Below are 23,504 nucleotides of genomic sequence, written 5' to 3' on the forward strand. Positions count from 1 at the left end.
AAATCACAAAGCCTCCTAGACCACTGTGAACAAGGGTGGTGGCAGCAACAATTCAACACCTTCCTTTCATTCCTGTCAACATACTCACCTGGAAATCCTAACCTCTGAATTTTAAATGTCATCCCCTAGCCCTATTTATATGTGAAAAAGGCAAAATTTCCTTGAGTTCCTCTATCACCTGTCAACCTAAGTACCCATAACAGACTAAATATTACATATGCTACTCTTCCTAGAAAGATACGCATTTTCCCACTATCACATCATTCATTCAGTCAGTCTGTATATATTCTTGAATGTCTGATACATAAGTGGCACTGCTGCAGAAGCTTGGGATGTATTTGCAACAAGCCAAAGTCCCTGCCTTCATGGAGTTCTTATCTGTTTTAAGAAAACATGAGCAGGGATCCCTGGGTGGCGCAGCGGCTTGGCGCCTGCCTTTGGCCCAGGGCGCGATCCTGGAGACCCGGGATCGAATCCCATATTGGGCTCCCGGGGCATGGAGCCTGCTTCTCCCTCTGCCTGTGTCTCTGCCTCTCTCTCTGTGTGTGTGACTATCATAAAATAAAAATAAAATTAAAAAAAAAACAAAACAAAACATGAGCAGGTATACTTTATAAAAGATCACATGGTGAGAAGTCCCACGAGCAAAAGTAAAGCAGGGAAACAGGATAGACTAAAAATGATGGAGATGGGCAGAATGTGAACTGTTTTACTTAGAGGTATGTTATTTTTGGACATAAAATAGTGCTTATAAAATATACAATGACTAACAGTATAAATGAATGAGAAATTTAAATATATTATAAAAAATGTACATGGAATAAATATTAATAAGAAAAAGGCTTGTGGGGAATGTGGTTTTAGTCTGGATAAATACAAAGTATTTAAAAAACTGTCTAAAAAGTTTTGTAGAGTAGGAACGCGTAGGTGGCTGAGCGGTTGACCATCTACCTTTGGCTCAGGGCATATCCTGGGTCTGGGGATTGAGTCCCACATCAAGATCCCTGCATGGAGCCTGCTTCTCCCTCTGCCTGTGTCTCTGCCACTCTCTTTCTGTGTCTCCCATGAATAAATAAATAAAATCTTAAAAAAAAGTTCTGTAGAGGCAACAACACTAAAGGATTTCCTCATCTTCAATTATTTAATTATAAGAAATTCAGCTTATTTATTATTCTATAATGAAAGAGCTGAACATTTCTCATAGGCATCATCTGGAACTTCAATGAAGTAGTCTTGGGAGAAAGCTTTTATTTTTCTCTCAGAGATTTTATTTTAAAAAGGAACACCCAACTAAACACTTTACCATAAAAGTCTATGACATCACAAGGTTTGTCATTTATAAAGTAATTAGTTCCCAATACAGAATAATCACAAACATCATTTTAAAATATCACAATCTTCATACTCATAGATTGTCCTTCAAAATATTTTACAGTAAAAGGTATAATTTCTCATTTGTGAACAAATATTGACTTATATCATAATAAATACTAATTTGAAAGTTATACATCCTTAGGGCACCAAAACTTTAAGATTTCCATATAACCAGTGAGTCTGAGATCCTCTTATCTCCCTAGGAGCTCAACTAGTTACAGCTATTATCAGAACAGTCATTTCTAAACCCAAAGGCCAATAATACTAATAATGAATTCAGCTTCTGTATTTCCATGTTTTTAAATAATTTTGCGTAGTTCAACTCTTCAGATCATAAGCCACTCAGAAATTGTTGCAAGAAGATAAAATTTCATTTTTGTAATGAAAAAAGTGATTAGTTGAGGGTTTTGTAGAAAGCTCAAACTTTTTTAAAAAAAAGATTTATTTATTTGAGAGAGAGACAGAGACAGCGACAGAGATAGTGTGAGAGAGCAGGAGCGGGGAGCAGAGGGGGAAGCAGGCTCTCCACTGAGCAGGGAAACTGTTGCAGGGCTCTATCCCAAGGCCCTGGGATCATGACCTGAGCTGAAGGTAGACGCTTAACCAACTGAGCCACCCAGGCACTCTTAGAAATCCTAACCTCTGAATTACATAAGGATCTATTGGTAAATACTCTGTAGTTAGCCTCTCTAATTACTCTCAAATTACTTGGCAAATAATTTGTAGTTAGCTTCTCTAATAAAAGCAGTTATATATCAATACTCTGTTCAGACTTGTCTTAATTTGTCAATACTATAAAGCCTCAATGGTTCGGATACTACATATTCAAAACATAATAGGTACAGAACTCAGCTTAAACAGCAATATGATTTGTTATGTATCTACTATGTACAAGCTACTTTAATATACATAATCTTCCTTAATCCTCATAACTCTATGAAATAGTTATTATCCTCATTTATAGGGAAAGGAATGTGGGCCCAGAGAGATTAACTAAAATCCACATGTTACAGAGCAGTCATCTAGTGTTAGAGGAGTAGAATTTGAACTGGATCTATTTGGTTCTAAAATTTAAGGGTATCTGGTCTCTTGAGAAATGAATCATTGCATACAAAACATAGTTTTGTGGAAATATTAACCAAAATGTTAAAATGGGTATCCCTAGATATTTAGACTACAGTTAATATTTTCTTCCTAATACTTAGTGTTTTCCTATATTTTGGCAGTTAGTACTTATTTTATACATGTTAAAAAAGCAAAATTCAACCAAATGAATTTGAAGATCTAACTGGCTTTGCTAAACTATTTATGAATCAGCAGCACTTCATCTAGAAAATAGAGAAGCACTGTCAGGAGTTCTACAAAATGGAAGGATATTACTGAACAGCGTGGGGGCACAAGAGTTATTAGTAAGAGAAAAGGAATGTTCCAGAGGAGGGTTGTTTCCTAGGAGAAATAGCTAGGGGTCTTATGAAAATTACCTCATCTTTCGTTAGGGGATGGAGAGGACCCAGGTGATGAGGCTTCTTGGCATTGAGGAAAAGAAAAATTTCCTGACCAGTTAAGGCCACATTTCTGGTGGAATTTGAAATTGCAATTAGATTGGGTGTTAAACCCAGTTTGGAAACTTGGTCTGAGTGACACCTTTTTGGGCCTGTGGAGCTTTGTTTTAACTATGTATTTAGGAAAAATACTTTTAAAAAATTATGCCTGCTCTCAAGGGGTTTTTAATCTTTTATTTTACATTATCTGTCTTCATTTGAAACATTTTCCAATCCTAACACTTCTCTTGTCAATTCATGTTTATCACTCCTCTCAAAATCTAACTCAAAACTTATGTTAATTCCTAGAGATCTCTTGACTGTGAAGACTTCACCAAAGTTTTTGTATTATTTTGTGGTATTTGTGCTTGCAAATGCTGTTAAAAGATAACCTGTTGTTCTGTGTTATTTTGGTATTAGATGTGTGTCATATCTTTCACTGAAATGAGTTCTGGAATAAAATAATGGACTGAAACACGTTGAGCATTCAGATGGAGTTCGGTACATGATTTTGAAGGGTACTCAATACGTATAGTTGCATGATTTTCTCTATCTAACCTCAGTAGAGAAGTTAATCAATAAATACAAAGAATACATTAAGGCAATGCCATTTGATAACAACAGGGTACGAAAATGATGATCATTCAGAGCTTTCACGTGACCAGCATAGATCTGTGATGCTTCTGTAAGACATGGTTCCAAGGTGATGAAGGACAATAGAAGCAAAAGTCAGATGTAAGCGAAGGGGTAAACAGGCAGCAAGTTTAAGATGCTGTGTGATAGGATAAAAGAAAACTTCATGGGCACAATAGAATTAATAAGATGAGGAAATTATAAATTAATCTCTCCTCAGAGATTCAGAGGACCAACATGAGAAATAAATTAAAAGGAGAGAGTAGACTGTGGTAAGTGATGCTCAAGTCTGAATATAAACTTTTCTCAATAGGATGGCCGTGATCCCGCAGGACTGTGGTGACAAAGCAGCACCAAAGCAGCACACACCAAATGGGTATGAGTACAGGCACTAATCCTCTCACTTCCTTCCATGCACTCCATGGGCCTACAGCTGACCCTGTACCTGGACACTGTGGGAGAGGGGGAGGAGACAAAGAAGGTGATTGGACAGTCTCTCCTCTAAAAGAGGAAACACTAAAGGAGACAGTAAAAAAATAAGACGATAAGCGAAGAGCACTGTAATTCTCTAAGTAAAAATAGCTATGACCTTAAGAACAAAAAAGTGAATTATTAAGGTACTAATGTAACTTGCCAAACACCTCAGTGGCATTTCAGAAACCTAGAACAATCTTTAAAAAATTTAGGGGAAAAAAGGAAGTGGCAGTGAAGCTGTGGGTCATGACAGAGCTTCACATTCTGTTTATGTTTCTGTACTTCCAACTAGTAAACTGTTGTCACCAGGGAGGTAATCATCATTTGACATAATGAATGAAGTCTCTTATCCTATTCCATGATCAGCCAAAATTGAGAGTTGAAAATTTTTAAAGGACAGTAACTTTGTTTTTGAAATTGTCATTCCACAGGACTTTTTTTTAAAAATATTCATTCTCCTGTACTGTTTCTGATCATTTTTGGTATAAGATTAAAAAAACAGTGCTTAATATTTCAAACAAGTATTAACAGCCAATCTAATATTAATTATTGCCTTTTAAAAATGAGTCATGTTTGAAGAGTTATATCTAAGCCAAACATCTGTAGATCAAGTTTCAGCCACAGGCAAATTCTAACAGTTGAGTTATAAATTCCTAAGAACAGTGACTATAATAAAATATGTACATATTATAAGCACGGCCAGAAAACATTAAAATGAAGCAATAAAAAAAAAAAGTCTAAATCGCATGTGATCAAAAGAAAGCCCACAAAAGTAATTTTGGAATTTCACTTGTCTTTTAACATATTTTAAAATAATGCCTTTCTAACTTAAGGCCTCCTTTTCATTATTTAAACACATATAATAAAAAAATAAATAAATAAAATAAAATAAAATAAACACATATGATTAGAAACCTCATTTAATCTTTTTTTCCATGTTTTTTCAATAATTAAAAATCCAAAGTGCCATTTTTCTTCAAACCAAACAAACACATGCTTTCTCATAATCAACTATACATTTTTAAAAAGTGAAAAAAAGACAGAAAGACCAACCAATGGGAAGAAATCTACACTGCAAATGAGTTAGTAAAGGGGAAACATTAGGACCATGTGACTTCTCCCCTGTGGAAAAGCCCAGTGAGGAAGGTCAAATGCCTTTTCAGACTTACAAACTGTGGACTTAATGCGTCCCCCAGCTCTAGTTTACCTGTAGTCCTATTGTCTAGCCTAAAATAACTACTTCTAATGAGCATGGTAATGAAATGTTCTGATTAATCAAAAAATTCATGTTCCACATTTAACTAAACAGGTTTCAAAATGTTATACTATACTAAATTGCATTTAACTCTAAATACCATTGAATGAAGAATCAACAAATCTGAGTTCTGATCCTAGTTCTGTTAATGTGACTTTGAGTATGTTATTTGAGCTCTCAAGAGGGACAGAGCTCATATTCCTCATTTATAAAATGAGATAGATGGATTTATTAGGCTCTGAGGTTTCTTCTAGCTATAAATTTGCTGTGTTCTATAAGGAATGGTAGGAGGAGGGCATATCTCGGAAACCCTCCCTCCAAATTAACTCTTTCAATGGACTATTTCACTCATTAATACCATCATTTTTCCTATATCATGCACTCAGAGCCATTTAAAATTATTTCCTTTTCCCTCCCCCAGGACTGTTACATGAAAAGTTATATGTAATCCATAGTTTAGCAAGAAATAATATGTGACAAGAGGAAATGTGAGGCTGCAAGACATTCTTTTATGGTAATAGGTAGATGCCTAGTACTGATTTTTCACCCCCAACCCCTCAGCTTCCTAAAATATTCTAAGAAGCAGCTAGTGTACATTCCTTGGCTCCTCAGGCTTGGCATACTCGGCACTCAACAAAAGATGTATGAGAGCAACTGATTGGGGGCATTATGCCTCCACAAGGAACAGCAAGTGACATTGGAGAACCATACCTTCACAGACATCATGTATCCCTGACCTATTATTCTTTGTATCCTTTATATTCTTTGCATTATTTGTTATATTGCTGGTTTGGTGTGAGTAGCTGGATTGGGGTGGGGTGGGGGGGTGGGGGGAAGCAGAGTGAAAATTTTTTTCCAGCATTTCTTTCCAGTCTGGCACATTTCTACTTTTCTAACCATATCTAGTCACAAAGTAGTTCTCCTGGATCATTCACAAAGTCCTATCAATATCATAAATACCATAACTTTACTAAATATCAATATCATAACTTTCCTGAAATTTTGAAAATTTTATGTAGTTCACTGTATTCCTTTATTAAGACATAGATTCAAGGTATGGTGGCTAAACAGTAATTTTAATGATAATTACAGCTAACTTTTATATAGCATTTTTATGAGCTATGGATTGTTCTAACGATTTTATATGTATGAACTCATTTAATTCTCACCATAATCCTATGGGATAGGTACTATTATAGTCTCCATATTAAAGATGTAGAAACTGAGACACAGAGAGGGTTCTTTGAGTTGACCAAGATCACTTATATAGAAGTGGGAAAGCTGGGATTCAGATTGCTTCAAAGGCTGTCCTTAATCCCAATGCTATACACTGCCTCCCTGTATGGACTTGTACTTAAAAAAAAAAAAAATCATTATTTTACATCTTATATGTATTGACTTATTTACTGCCATAAGTATTTGATAGCTTTCCCTAGAACCATTATAAATTTCCTTCATTATGAAACCAATTTACAAAAATATATTTTATTAAGGCTAGATCTTCCCCCTGTGATATTTCAAAGTCACCAAAAATTTATTTCTTTTCATCAAGTACTGGAAGTTGAAATTTTAATGTTTTGGCCTCTCCAAAGACTGAGAAACAACTCAAATGGATCTCAATTTCTTGATAATCATTTAAAATGCCTTTTGCAAAAAAAATAAAAAATAAAAAAAAAATAAAATGCCTTTTGCACTAAAGTCCTATGTTAGGAAATAAAGAACTTGATATTCTATTCTTTATCTTCTCAACTCTCATCTAGGTATTAGGACTTCTACCAAAGAATGGTATGCTTTCTATTAATAATCGTGAAAACTCTGATCATTATAGTTATACGAGTGGGAATATTAATATACATCCCGTAAGAATGCACATTACCATGTTATGGCTATTAAAATCCCCTTTGTAACTCCTCTATTAGGAATTTAAATATGTGCATGTGTGAGGCAGAAATTGACAGGATCAGTCAGACTGCACTATGGTAGCTTGACAAGCAAACAGAATTAATTGTCATATGTTTTACCCACCAAACTTGACACTGCTTTATTTTTCAATGCACTGCTCTTTCTAGAAAATATTTTTATTTTAATGACGCCCTAATTTCAATATGCAATCCTCGCCATCTCTTGCTTTGATACAACAGTGAAACCAAGATAATGTGAACACAAATTTTCATTTCCACATTCTTTTATAACTTAGCATTCACACATCTCACATGATTTAAAAGTCATAAAATCATTATATATTTTTAGATTAGACCTAAAGATAGTCACAAATCATGGGGTTAAGGATTAACTAATGACTTTTCAAGCACAGTAAAAAAAAAAAAGCCTTATTAATCTGGAAAATAGTACATCTGCATTAGTAGAAAGTTTAAGTTAGCAAGTACTTTCAAAAAGGCAATTGTATTGTGTATATCAACCAGGAATAATAACAAACACAGCTTATAAGATGTGTCAATTATATTTTTAAGGAATTTTCTTCTAATAACTAGGTAAGAATGATTTAAACTTAGTATGTACTTTGTATCTAAATTGGTGCTTCTAAAAAGTGTAGGTCCTAAAGTATGTTCCAAAGATTTAAGACTTTCTCCTAAAATGCTGTTAATAGCATATTATCACTAACTAGTCCTAGGTCATCAAGATCCCTTTTCAGCTGACTGTAAATATGTTCACTCCTTGCTTTTTAGAAACCAAAAAACTCTCCCTAGAACCTCCTTCTATTCACAGCCCAACATCTTCAAACAGTAGTCCTTATTTCCTCATCTTTTATCTCCTCTCTCATTCACATCTCAACTCAGAGCAGTCTGGTTTCTGCCTCTATCCTTGCATTGAAAGTGACAAAATATTTTTCAATTCCTACTATACTCAATCTCTGCACTATTTGATACTGACAGATACTCCTTCCTTGACGTTTCCTCTCTTGCCAAGCTTCCTAAGTATGATGGCTTCCTAGTTCCTTTCTTGTCCCTTACACATCTATTTACAGGTTTGTGGTAGGAGTTCCCAATTTAGGTAGCTGTCTGGCTCAAATTTCTTTTTTAATCTGATAAACAATGTAGGGATACAAAATGGTGGTCAAGTTCTATGGCAAAGGAACCAGCTTTCCTGTCATAAATAATTATCCAAGATACAGACATCTGACCCAAACCGAACTATCCTAAATTTGGAATAAAGGATGGGAACAGGGAACCAGTTGATGGTATATCAAGTTAAATTTAGCCTCTCAAGAGAAGGTGCATGGATTTTTTGCTGAGGCCCTGTAATTGCCCAGTTCCTTTCCTTCTGAGACTCAAAGTTTATATAGTTGTTTTGGGGGTTTGTTTTGGTCTGGTTCTATCAGAAATACACAATAAATCTTCTCTCTGTTCCACTGAGCAAGAGCCATTGTTTTATTCTTTGCTTAATCAAACTAGTTTTTATTAAATTAATAAACATCCTCTCTCATCTCTGTCATTAAACACTGATATTCACACAGAGTTCTCACTAGGCCTGCTTCTCATTTTTATTACTTTCCCTAAACATTCTTCATTCAAAGCTACAGCTTATTTTTATGTAATTTTACCAGAGTAGATTTTTTTCTAAAAGCATTTCAATTTTTAGAAATTCTGTTTTACTTTTTTTCATTTGGATTTCATCCTCCTCAGATCTCAAAAAATCTATTCCTATTAGTTCTCAGGTTGTATCTTCCTAAACATCCTTATTCCCCTTGCCTGACTTGGGAAAGGAAATACAGAAAATTTTCCTTTTTCTTGCAGTCTATTTCATGCTGGAATTCTTGGTCTTATTTTTTTTTTCTTGGTCTTCTTCTTATTCTACAGGCTTTTCACTGAGTAACTTCATCCATGTATTATTTCTATGCTGCAAAATTCAAAGTCTGTATCTTAAACCTAGTTCTTCCTCCAAAACCTTAACACATAATTCCAAACATTTACTATGCATTTCAACATTGCTGGTTCAAAAGTCCCTTGAACTTAACATGTCCAAAATTTAACTCAAATTCTTTTCCTTAAAGTAGATTCCTACATTACAGGGTCACCACCTAGGTACTCTCTCTCCTCTTCCCTATCCTACTAAATTAAATCAGTTGTCAGTCACTATAGCAAAGTCTATTTTTCCTATGGCCAGCAAACCAAGAATGGTCTTTACATTTCTAAAGAGTTGTAAAAATAAAAGGAAACAAAAAGAATATGCTATGGCCATATGTAGTCCATAAATCCTAAAAGATTTACTATTTGGCCCTTAATAGAAAAAGTTTGCTGACCTCGGTCTTAAATTATCACCAAATTCCCTTCCCTAATATAGTAAGTAGTAATCAAATGCTCTCAAATTTGATCTCTCCCTCTGTGTGCTTCCAGTGTCCTAAATCTGACATTATTTCTTGCTGAAAAAAAGGGAAAAACCTCCTATTTGGTCTCCAAGACTCAAACTTGTGGTTTAATAAGAAATACATATTTGGTTATTGCTCCTTGTCTCCCCCTACCTCCCTCCTTACTCTGTCCTTTGCGCCTCTTCCATTTGGCCATTCCTGAGAGGTATCCTTTCCAAAAATACTGTAACCAGAACTACAGCATTTGCCAAAGTTTCTTTGAGTCTTTCTAATAACTTATTCAACCCTACCTGGGGCTGTGGAAATCCTCAAATCTGTAGTCAGCTGGGCAGAAGTAGACATCCCCTGGAGATGCCACTTGAGGCTGTTATCTAATGTAGAGGAATGTCTTGTGGGAATGAGCCATGAATTTGTGGGGGTCTGTGTTAACTACAGTACTGTCAGAATTGAACTAAATGGAAATGTAGGACACCAAGTTTGTACCAAACTTGTATACTGGTATTAAACTTCTTGTTTTATAAACCAAATCAGATCATTTTCTACCCTGCTTAAATACCACTGAAGATTTTCCACAATGCATAAAACAACTCCAGGCTTTTTACTTTGTTCTATATATAGTTCTTTATATTTAATTATATTTTTCTACTATAACCATCCTTGATGAATAATTTGAAATAGCATCCTAGCTGTAATTCCCTCTATTAAGGATGTTTTCAGTAGAAAATCATATTTCTAGAAGGCATTTACTTCATCAGTGTACACAGTACTATTTATAGGCCACATATAATTATAATCTGTTTATTATCTTGAAACAAAAAAGTTATCTACAATTGTGACTTAAATAATTTTTAATTGCTTTTTAACAACTCAAACCATTTTTTTAAAAGACTGAAGAAAATCTACTTGTGAAAAATCAAAAATTAATATTTAAGCTATCAAATAAATTTAAATGTGATACCTTAAAACTCTTTCCAGTTTCCATTTGCAAAAAAAGGAAATTAGATAAAAATTATCTCTAAGGACCCGTCTAATTTTAAAATTCTATTATTTTAATCACGTGATCTATTTCTCTAATATTTAATCTTCTGTTCTACTGCTTTTGCAATATATCTTTTAATTCCACAGTTTAATAGAAGGATGATTTTTTGCTGGTTAAACCGAATTCATGTGAAATGACCTGAAAATCTACTTAAAAAGCAATCAGCAAAAATAAATCTAGGATTTCCTCATGTTAAATCTGAAAATCCATCACTATACTTGCTTTTTACTTTATTTGCTGCTTAACGTATCTCAACAGTGAATCTATCATATCAACATAGTCATCATGATCCAAGCTGCAAATAATAGAGAGTGTCAGTGTCAATTTTGCTTCCTCACACTTGCTTCCCTTCACTTCATCTGATTTTAATAATCCCTGTCAAACCACAAACAGTCCAAATTACCTTCATGACACAGAAGCTTTCAAAGAGAAGACAGAGTCTCAACTTTCATTTAGCAACTACAAAAGAAAGCTGTCCAGCTGGACAAATATTATTTCCACACTTGACAATCTCTACAGTTGAGCACGCATTTTAATTTTAACTAAACCTGCCAGGAGTTTGATATGAGCTTCTTGTTTTGTGTAGATTGACTCACAGGATTATCAGACCAATGACTGTAATTGTGATGAAAGAACCCAGCATTTTTCTACTAAAGGATAAATCATATACCAAAGCTGAGGGATCAAAACGAACATGTAAGACATAATGTGAAGGCATACATTACAGGAGGAAAATCACTTAAATTAGGTAGTTTAATTACTAAATAAAGTCTAAACATACAGAATGCATTCTTTTTTTTTTTTTTTTTTTTTTTTTTTAAGTAAGCTTCATACCCAGTGTGAGGAGGCTTGAACTCACAACCGTGAAATCAAGCATCATGTGCTCCACTGATTGAGCCAGTCAGGTGTCCCCAGAATAAGTTCTTGATAATTTTGAAAAGGAAAAGCTAGGACATAAAAATAAAATGTAAGAAAGTTAAAATTTTATCTGTGGATATCAATGAGAAACAGATTCTAAGAATGAAAAAAAAAGGAATTTTTAAATTGTTTTGGGCTGACTCAATGTATAGTCAAATTTCTAGAATAGGGTCTATGTAACAAATTATGTAATAAAACTGACATTCTTGAAAACACATTAAAAAGTACCACTCTATATTAATCAATGTACCCTTGTATAAAGTAAAACTTCAAAAACAGCCATAGTAAAAAGAAATGATCTTAAGTCTGTAGAAAAAGTATTAGAATAAGAGCTACAGTATAAAACTATATTAAAGACTATAATATCTTAGAAGTTTATTAAATTTAAATATAAAAGTTTCAATATAAAATATTTCTGGGAACATATCCTATCTTAGCAAGGCCTAAATTTCTCCGATAGTTATTAGAACCTCATAATTGCCAAATGTTATATCTTCCTTCTTAATTGTTACATTTGACACTAATCCTGGGCTCTCCCTTCTCCAAAGGCCAGTCCATTGTCTATTAGAGCACTGTTTCTCCCCCAACTCTATCTTGGACACCACAGCTGTTTCCTTTACCAGCTCCTTCTCTTTTTCTTCCTCTAGGTCTTTGCACTGAACAAATTAACCCATATTCAGTCTTCTGCTACAACCTGTGTATTGGAGCACCTGTTCTAACTATCTAACTCCATACTGAATAACTCCTGAGGATGTCCCATAGGCACCTCAAACTCAACATGTCCCCAGGTAATCTTATCAGCTTCTCTCCATAACTTCCTTCTTCTCTTGAGGTCCCTATTATAGTTAATAATAGCACGGCTACCACCTCAGGTACTCATGTCACTCAATGGGAATCATCTTCTACATTTTAACATTCTTTACTAATCTCATAGCCAAATGATCAGTCCTTTTCTGGTATCTCTCATATCCATCCATTTCCTATTGCTCTTGTGGAAGGTTAAAATTCCATCATCTACTAATTCATTCCCTATCCTAACACCAGAATGATCTTTGTTAAAACAGAGACATGAATCAGTGTTTATAGCAAGATATTACGTCTACATGACTGGGAGAAAAGTCATACTCTTAAGAGAAAGAAAAATCAGATGATTTGTAGATGGAAATTTGGCAAGGAAGGGAGCACCCAAACCAGGGCATTTTTTAGAATAAAAAAGGTAGAGAGGGCAGCTTGGGTGGCTCAGCGGTTTAGCGCCGCCTTCAGCCCAGGGTGTGATCCTGAAAACCCAGGATCGAGTCCCACGTCGGGCTTCCTGGAGCCTGCTTCTCCCTCTTCCTATGTCTCTGCCTCTCTCTCTCTCCCTCTCTGTGTCTCTCATGATTAAATAAAATCTTTTTTAAAAAATTAAAATTAAAAAGGTAGTGAAAGTAACTAAAATTATATCATTTTCAAATTTTATTAATCAATTAAATGGTTTTATCTGTGGACCTACATGGTAATTATATTCAAGAACAGTTTTCAAAAATAAGTCTTTCAAAAATTTCTTTTTTTTTTTAAAAAAAGACTTTATTTATTCATGAGAGACACACAGAGAGAGACAGAGGCAGAGACACAGGCAGAGGGAGAAGCAGGCTCCATGCAGGGAGCCCGACGCGGGACTCGATCCCGGGTCTCCAGGATCATGCCCTGGGCCGAAGGCAGGCACTTAACTGCTGAGCCACCCAGGGATCCCCTCAAAAAATTCTTATATCTGTGCTCATTAAAGTAAAAAAAAAACTGTATTATTTTAATATTAAAATATATACAATTCATTTTCACATAATTTTTTAAAAGATTTGAGAGACAGAGAGAGAGAGAGAATATGAATGCATGGGAGGAGCAGGGGAGAGAGAGAGAGAAACCTAGACTCCCCACAGAGGGCCGAGCCCTACACAGGGCTCAATCCCAGGACCCTGTGACCTAGCCAAAACCAACAGTATGCCACTTAACCAACTGAGCCACCCAGGTGCCCCAAGGTTTAGTAGATTTTAAATTGTTGAAACCTATATTAGGGATCCCTGGGTGGTGCAGCGGTTTGGCCCCTGCCTTTGGCCCAGGGCACGATCCTGGAGACCCTGGATCGAATCCCACATCAGGCTCCCGGTGCATGGAGCCTGCTTCTCCCTCTGCCTATGTCTCTGCCTCTCTCTCTCTCCCCCTCTCTCTCTCTGTGTGACTATCATAAATAAAAAAAAAAAAAAAAAAGAAACCTATATTATCTTCTTCAGGTGTTATGTTACCTGGTGAATTTATTAAGTTCACAGCACATTTTGCTAAATGGAGAATATCCTTCATTTTAATAACAAAATATATGAATATTTAACCTAAGTATTCTTAAAGGTAGTAGTTTTTGGTTTTTGCCTCCACACAGAGTCTTTTTTTTTAATCAATTTTTTTAATTGAATACCTATACATTTCTAAAATTAAAAAAAAACCTCATCAAATATTTGATTATTTTTAATGTTTTGCTAAATTTAGATGCAAAATTATATGACTTCCCAGCTCAACTTTACTCTGAACTAGAGTATCAATTTATCCAATTTTAAAAAACATAAGCTCCATGAAAAGATTTTTCTTATAAGTCTAGATATTTCAAAACACAATTATGGAATTATACAATTAAATCTGTACACCACTTGAATTCTCATCAGTTGATTTGTTCAGTTTCCTCTTTAATATCATGGGGACACATTTCAAGGTGTTCCTATTTCTGAGCTTCATTTTCAATAATTCAATTCCCTAAATGCTTCACATAAAATGACTTTTTTAATTTTTTGCCTACTATTTGTTGAACATTTTTATTAAAGAGTTCTAACCGATTTTGAAGAAAGTACAACAAAAAGGGGTTAAATTTTTAAATTTATTTAACACCATGATAGGTATTTATTCATGAGACACACAAGGAGAGACACAGGCAGAGGGAGAAGCAGGCTCCAGGCAGGGAGCCCGACATGGGACTCGATCCCGGATCTCCAGGATCACACCCTGGGCTGAAGGCAGCACTAAACTGCTGGGCTACCCAGGCTGCCTACTATGATAGGTATGTATGTATGTATGTATGCATTTATTTATTTATTTATATTTATGATAGTCACAGAGAGAGAGAGAGAGAGAGAGAGAGAGAGGCAGAGACATAGGCAGAGGGAGAAGCAGGCTCCATGCACCAGGAGCCTGACGTGGGATTCGATCCCAGGTCTCCAGGATCGCGCCCTGGGCCAAAGGGAGGTGCTAAACCGCTGTGCCACCCAGGGATCCCTATGATAGGTATTTAAAGTCAATTTATAAAGTACAATAATTCCTCTAAGTTTCAAGTATTTCTAAAATCCAAAAAGAAAAAGGATACACTGCCATGCTCAAGTTATTTGTTTTCTTCAAAAGCAGTTTAATCGTAAAAAGGCTGGTTATCTTATATATATATATATATATATATATATATATTTGCACTTTCTGATAAGTATATCTCCTTTTAGATTGGTAGATTTTGTCAATTTTTGTGTATAACTGAGAATTATCAAGTCATCACAATATATTTCAAGTATAATTCTCTTAATAGGTTCTATTTCAAAATTTTATGATGTTATTATATTCCACCACAACATATTTTTACTATCACCAAGACCAAAAAAACTTTTATCATGTTGCAGTTTGAAATTCAATTTATAATAGTACTCACAATAATGGCAAGTATTTCAGCTTTTACAGAATGAACTTCCAAATGCTTTACTTTGGTTCCATGAATTAGACATGAAACTTGAACCATTATTGAACTTAATTCATTTTTTTATTAGAAGTATACAATGATACTCATGTAAAACTAGCATTATGTAGCTGTTGATAAAGTTCTATTAAGGAGCCAATATATTAACAGCTATTGATTCACCTTCATATATGAAAACTCGTAACTGCAATGAGAGAAATTAATTTACAACAGCCGCCTGATCTAAGTGAAAAGGAAAGTTTCACAGGTACACAAATGTACCTTCTGCACTTAAGTATTAAGTGTAGCATTTTGGGACACCTGGGTGGCTCAGCAGTTAAGCGTCTGCTTTCAGCTTAGGGCGTGATCCCGGAGTCCGAGATCGAATCCCGCGTTGGGCTCCTTGCAGGGAGCCTGCTTCTACCTCTGCCTGTGTCTCTGCTTCTATGTGTCTCTCATGAATAAATAAATAAAATCTATAAATAAATAAATAAATGTAGCATTTTCAGGTACAATTTTAAAATATGACTGTGCAAGAGATGCTGATGATTCTTCAGCAGGTAGATGTCTTCTTATTTTCATGTGATCAGTGAGGTCATTATAGTCCCCATCGTGTGAGTTACACATTGATTCACTTCAGCAAGTCTAAGGAGAGTCAGTGCTGTGTGTGTGTGTGTGTGTGTGTGTGTGTGTTTCCCAACAATAAGCAAGTAGTTGTGGATTTACTATACATGATGAAAATCTTGTAGTAATAGAGTTCAGACTGCACTCACTCTGTGGCAAGACTGAACAAAAGGCTAGGAAATGTGCAGTCCACAGGCAGGGGCATCCGGGAAATGGGCACAGCACAAGTGGCTGACACATCAAGTGGTGAGCAGAGGTAGCAGCATCAAATACTTCTGCTACCACCATCACCCAAGATCTGAAAAAGTTAGCTGTACCTAACTGCTCATGCCAGAGCACCTTTACTTTATCAGCAAGCACCCGCACATTGCCCTTGAAAAAGATGTTAGCTATTATTACTTCCGGAAAGGATCTGGAAAAGGGAAATGGGCTACTGCCAACTAAACCATATGCTACAGTGAGAATTCTGTTTACTACACTGGCATCTCACATATGACATTATGTCAGAATGTAGAAGTACAAAATGTAGGTCTTCCTAAACCTAAGCTGGTTTAATGACATGCAACTATTAAGTAATATGTTCATTCCAAAATGAAAAATCTGAGACAAATGCTAAATCAGATGAAATACTGGGACAAAAGACACAAAAGGAGATGATCTTGGGCAAACTGGATATATGATATAATATCAATATATGTGATATTTTATTTTTTTAAAGATTTTATTTATTTATTCATAGAAATGCAGAAAGAGAGAGAGAGAGACAGAGAGAGAGAGAGAGAGGCAGAGACACAAGCAGAGGGAGAAGCAGGCTCCATGCAGAGAGCCCGACATGGGACTCGAGCCAGGGTCTCCAGGATCACGCCCTGGGCTGCAGGCAGCGCTAAACCGCTGTGCCACCGGGGCTGCCCAATATATGTGATATTTTAAATAAGAAATGTAATATCAATAAAATGGAAGTTAGGTATATACAAAAATGATAATTTAGCTCTGTATGGCATGACATGACAAGATTTCCAGAAAGCTGTATTATTTCATTAAAAAAAATAAGTTTTAGAACTATATATACATCATGATACAGTAAAATACTTTCAAAACAAACCATCCCAAAATATCAGGAAGGAAACTCAACAAATTATTAGTGCTAATTTGTGGGCAGTGGAACTAAAATGGGACAGGGCAAAAAGGAAATTTTTATTCTTAATAAGCTCCTATGTTTATTTGAACTTACTATCATAAGCATGTCTTAATTTTTACACAAAAAGCAAAAACAAAATTAAAAAATACAAAAAATATTACAAGACATTAGCTAATTTAGTGTCAGCTGAGTGGTACAAGTAACAAATGAACTGGAATCCTGCAGTGGGAGATTCCTTCAAGGCAGATGGAGATACAGAAGTCAAGTCACCCAGAAAAAGGAAGATAAAGGCATTCCTAAAGGTAGGAGCCCAGTGATCTTCCAAAATCCATAGCCTCACAGGCCCCACATGAAGTGAAGACACTTCATCTCTCACTATATGTAGGTTCAAGCCCTCTCCTATTCTGGGAATAATCCAACAACTTGTGAAGAAAAGACATGAGAAGCCTCAGCCAGACAGTAACTTGAAAAGAAATAATGAGTTCAGCTCCTGCTTATTTCGATCTTCTTCCACAACCTGCCTGGGTTCTTACTAACTTGCTTATCACCAGAGTATAATAATTAGGTCCCCATCTTGAGATTTCTTTGTACATCCTGGGATCCCACTCCTAAATCCCAGCCACAGCTACATGCTTCAGGTTCATGAACCACCATGGTAATTAAAATGATGAGAACATCCGGAGAACATAAATGGGCCTGCTAAGGGAGCCAGAGCAGAAAACTCATCGATAAAATAGTGAAAGATAAAACTGATGAGGTATGAGGCAATTGGCTAGCTCAGTCAGTAGAGCATGCAACTCTTGATCTCAAGGTTGTGAGTTCAAGCGCAATGTTGGGCCTGGGGCTTACTTCAAACAAACTGAAGTGGTATGTTATGGCCAGATAGGTATACTAAGGCCTCTCTTCCCCTAGAAACAAAATATTTGGATTTTATCTTCTACAAAACAGCGAGTCAGGGTTTTCTGTTTTTGTTTTACTAAGGCAATATCTAACTAATGTTGTATAATTGTTTTTCAAACAGAGTGTTAAGAAGGTTTGGTGTGGGATGAGATAACAGAGGTAGGAAGATCAATCAGGACAGTGAATTAATCCACATGAAGGTAATGAAGACTGGGAAGACGATGAGCCACAAGAAAAGGAAAGATGACTTTTCCAGAGTATGCACAGCTTGGGATTACTGAATGAAGCAAGCAATTATAGCTGAGAAAACCAGGCAGGTGTCACACACCCCAGGCATAAACAAGCTTAGATTTTAGACCCAAGTCATCAGAGAAAGCAAACAAGACAACAGGAAAATTATAGTCACCATAAGAGATAGGCAACTTGTGGATGTGTCATTAGAAGGTACAAAGAATAAAAGCCAAAATGTAGGTCTTCCTGGGCAATATAACTCAGTATAGGAAAAGACCAATGATCACAGTGGGTAAGAAAAGAGATGGGCATCATATAGAGCTATGTATCCTTGCTGTCAGAGGCTCCAAGAGTCTTGCTGAATGAAGGCTGTTACAGATATCATCTAGTGCATGTCCATGGTAGCCTTTGAGGAGCTAGCTGAGTGGGATACCTGGGTGCCTCAGTGGTTGAGTGCTTCCCTTCGGCCCAGGGAGCAATCCTGGAGTCCCGGGATCGAGTCCTACGTCGGGCTTCCTACATGGAGCCTGCTTCTCTCTCTGCCTGTGTCACTGCCTCTCTCTGTGACTCTCATGAATAAATAAATAAAATCTGAAAAGAGAGAGAGAGAGAGAGAGAGGCTAGTTGAGGAGTGGGTCACTAGTATGGTCACCCATAAAGTTTTTTGCTGGTTAAGGCCTAAGGACAGATCAGGGTAGTGAGATGAAGCTTAACCAGTTTATGTAGAAAGAGCTAAATTATTAGAAAGGAAATTCTGAACTTTAATTTGGATGATGGTTATGAATATACTTTTTTTAAGATATAGGAAGTAAATGGTGATAAGAAGGCACAGCAAATACAGTTTTACACGGATGATTTTGAGTGTATTAAACAAATGGAAATGTCAGAATAGAGATGGAGGCAATATATAAGAGAAATGCATGAAAAAATATATTGCTCATAATGTTAGACTGAAGTTTGAAAGACCAAGACTCAGAGAGTGTCTTTCAAAATTTTTGGATTATGATCCACAGGTTAAAAACTGCCTTGTAATCTCATGTGTATGTGTGCGCACATTTATCCTAAACAAAAGTTTCATGAAATATTATTTACCCTTAATACTTTCTTTGATATTTCCTATTCTACTCTATTCCTTTTTTTTTTAATTTTAATGTACTCACAGCCTCTAAATTGATATAAGCATCTGCATTTTGGCTTAAAGATTTTTAGATTAAAAAGAGATCCCTGGGATCCCTGGGTGGCACAGCGGTTTGGCGCCTCCCTTTGGCCCAGGGCGCGATCCTGGAGACCCGGGATCGAATCCCACGTCGGGCTCCCGGTGCATGGAGCCTGCTTCTCCCTCTGTCTGTGTCTCTGCTTCTCTCTCTCTCTCTGTGGCTATCATAAATAAATAAAAATTAAAAAAAAAAAAAAAAAAAAAAAGAGATCCCTGTGATCATTACATAGAACTATCTGCAAAGACATGACTAATTAATCTGGAAGAGACGGTTTTTGAAAAAGTGTAAAAAAATAAAATTAAGAACCAGCATGAGACCACTAATAGGGGGTAGGGAAAAAGATCAAAGATAAAGAAAATGGAAAAAAAATAGCATCAAATTCATCTTTGCCTCTATTGCAGTGTTTCTCAAAGTCTAGTCCAAGACTCATTGGAACAGAATTACCCCACCCACTGTTAAAATTCAAATACCTGGGCCTCATCCCAGACCCACTGAAGTGAACTCTCTATGTGTAGGTCTTGGAATTGGCAATTTAAAAAGTTTCCCAGGGCATTCTATTCACCAACTAATTTTATCGCAGTGTCTTTCACAAATCAGCTTTCAAAATGGTACTTTCCAGGAACATGCAATCTCACTTCACATATTAGATATATTCTTGAAAAGTTGTTAAGTGAATACTTGTACACCATACCATTATTCCCCTAAAGACTGTAATGATGAACTCAAAGAGTTATGTTCACCCAGAAGGAAACAAAAGAAGCTTCTGGAGCATTCAGCCTTTTAACAAACGTTCTTTATCCACTTGATTTTTCTGTATTACTTATGTATTTTTCTGTATTACTTTTTCTGTATTACTTATAGCCAAATGGGCTTATAATCCTCTTTATCTTTTTTCAATTTAAAAGCACATATATTAAAAAAATAAATAAAAGCACATATATTTAAAAATTCAATGTATTAACACATTTCATTTTGTTTTTTTTTAAAGATTTTATTTATTTATTCATGAGAGACACAGAAAAAGGCAGAGACATAGGCAGAGAGAGAAGCAGGCTCCATGCAGGGAGCCCAAAGTGGGACTCGATCCTGGGACTCCAGGATCACACCCTGGGCAGAAGGCAGAGCCACCCAGGTGTCCCTCATTTTGATTTTGAACCGATTTGATTTTTAACTGGTTAAGTACCACAATCAAGTGCATTTAGCAGAACTCACAGGTAGGAAGTGCCTCAGTGAGACATTTTTCAGAAAAATACAAATACTGAAGTTTATGGCTTGGACTCTAATAGCAAAGATATCCCTTTAGGTGGTGAGCTCTGTTAACAAAAATATTTGTCAATTTACTACCAATTGATAAACAAGAAGTATGAGATATGAATCTACTCTATTCTAAGATGGAAATCATAGCTAACAACTACAATAAACTAATAAACTATAGAAGCTAACATTTATTCCCTTGCCTCATATCAGGCTCTGTTCTAATCTTTTGCAGGGCTTACTCATTTCATCTTTACATAATCCTGTAAAGCAAGTACCATAGTAGACCTCATTTCACCAATGACAAAGCTGGGGTACAGTGAGCTGTTTAACTTTCCTGAGATTCCACAAAACTAGAAACAGAAGCTGAAATTGGCAGCCAGTCTCTAGAGTTTGTCCTCAGTGTGCTACACTGTGATTACGAGAAAGTCTCAGGCCTTGAAGAAGTTAGCTACTTTGTAGAGAAAAAGACTTCTTTCTGTTTACACTCTGGGATGTTGCCTACCCTGTTCTTTGTTCTCTCTTTCTTTCTTCTTTTTTTTTTTTTTTCAGAGAGAGAGAGAGAGAGAGAGAGAGAGAGAGGGAAATGTGGGGGAGGGGCAGAGAGAGAGGGACTCTTAAGCAGGTTCCACATCCAACAGAGCCCCGACGTGGGTCTAGATGTCATAACCATGAGTTCATGACATGAATCAAAATCAAGTCAGATGCTTAACCGACTGAGCCACCTAGGCACTCCTCCCCCTGTTCTTTACACAATTGATTCCAAGATAATTTGGGTCTACATTGGATCCCTGCCCATGTTTGCTTTTTGGATTTCATTGTAATACACTTTATATATGATAAGAATACCCAAAATAGAATAAAGATGAGAATTTGGTATTATACTGCAAATTAAAAAAAAAATCAGTTTAAAAAAAGTTATTCTGTATATAAAGGCAAGAGGTCCTAGTGGTTTAGAACTGTGCTAACTACTGCTGGCCCAGGGACCACATTTTGAGTAGTGAGGGTTTGGAATGCAGTCTTTGGAGTCCCACTGCTGGTGTGTGATCTCCCGGTGTGTAATCTCCAACTCCATTACTTACTGGTTTTGCAACCTTCTTGTGAGTCTCTACCACAGCTGTAAAATAGTGAGATCATGAAAGTGTTGTTATGAGGATTACATGAAATAATCCATAGATACTATGTAGAATAGTTGCTGGCACATAGAAACCACCCAATAAATATTAACACTTAATATTACAGAAAACTATTAAAAGCATATATTGTAACCCATTAGAAAGTCATTTATAGGATTGACTGATATAGCAGAAACACTAAATAAAATTTCATCATTCTTTCCCAGGCAGTCACTAGAACATCACTGTACATTGAAGGACATTAAATACATAAGTTAGATCCACTACCCAGCTTTATTAAATACATAAATCTGAAATTGCTCTAAATGAATTTGCATGAAGCTGGCCTGGCCCATAATATTTAAAGAGGATAGCTTGTTTCTCTGCCAGAAAACTTTATGTTGCAGGTATACAGTGAGTTCCGACTCATTTATTTGAATAGCTTCCTCTGTAGTTAGAAACAGTCATTTTTGTTTAGAACTTTTCATTTTTATCAAATAGAAATCAGAACTAATATTCATATGAATAATAATCATTTTAAAATTTTGTTCAGGGACGGCTGGCTGGCTCAGTTGGTGGAACACACAACTCTTGATCTTGGGGTTGTGAGACTGAGCTCTAGACTGGGTGTAGAGATTATTTAAAAATATAATCTTAATACATTTATGAAGGCAAGGGAAACAAAAGCAAAAATGAACTATTGGGAGTTCATCAAGATAAAAAGCTTCTGCACAGCAAAAGAAACAATCAAAACTAAAAGACAACCTACAGAATGGGAGAAGATATTTGCAAATGACCTATCAGATAAAGGGCTAGTATCCAAGATCTATAAAGAACTTATTAAACTCAACACCCAAGAAACAAACAATCCAATCATAAAATGGGCAAAAGACATGAACAGAAATTTCACCAAAGAAGACATAGACATGGCCAACAAACACATGAGAAAATGCTCCGTATCACGTGCCATCAGGGAAATGCAAATCCAAACCACAATGAGATACCACCTCACACCAGTGAGAATGGGGAAAATTAAAAAGACAGGAAACAACAAATGTTGGAGAGGATGTGGAGAAAGGGAACCCTCTTGCAACTGTTGGTGGGAATGTGAACTGGTGCAGCCACTCTGGAAAACTGTGTGGAGGTTCCTCAAAGAGTCAAAAATAGACCTGCCCTACGACTTTGCAATTGCCCTGCTAGGGATTTACCCCAAAGATACAGATGTAGTGAAACGCCGGGACACCTGCACCCTGATGTTTATAGCAGCAATGTCCACAATAGCCAAAATGTGGAAGGAGCCTCGGTGTCCATTGAAAGATGAATGGATAAAGAAGATGTGGTCTATGTATACAATAGAATATTACTCAGCCATTAGAAATGACGAATATCCACCATTTGCTTCGACGTGGATGGAACTGGAGGGTATTATGCTGAGTGAAGTAAGTCAATCGGAGAAAGACAAACATTATATGGTTTCACTCATATGGGGAATATAAAAAACAGTGAAAGGGATTAAAGGGGAAAGGAGAGAAAATGAGTGGGAAATATCAGAGAGGGAGACAGAACATGAGAGTCTCCTAACTCTAGGAAATGAACAAGGGGTAGTGGAAGGGGAGGTGGGCAGGTGGGCGGGGTGATGGGGTGACTGGGTGACGGGCACTAAGGGGGGCACTTGACAGGATGAGCACAGGGTGTTATGCTATATGGGATGAGCACAGGGTGTTATGC

General features: G+C 36.2%; 1 protein-coding gene across 1 annotated transcript in view; it reads right to left on the reverse strand.

The window, feature by feature from the left end:
- The window catches only part of KIAA0825 (KIAA0825 ortholog), a 391,927-nt gene that overhangs the window by 341,253 nt on the left and 27,170 nt on the right, over window positions 1–23,504 (reverse strand). The gene's annotated exons all lie outside the window — the stretch shown is intronic.

This window comes from Nyctereutes procyonoides, unplaced genomic scaffold (assembly GCF_905146905.1).
Source record: "Nyctereutes procyonoides isolate TBG_1078 unplaced genomic scaffold, NYPRO_anot_genome, whole genome shotgun sequence".
Classification (NCBI taxonomy): Eukaryota; Metazoa; Chordata; class Mammalia; order Carnivora; family Canidae; genus Nyctereutes; species Nyctereutes procyonoides.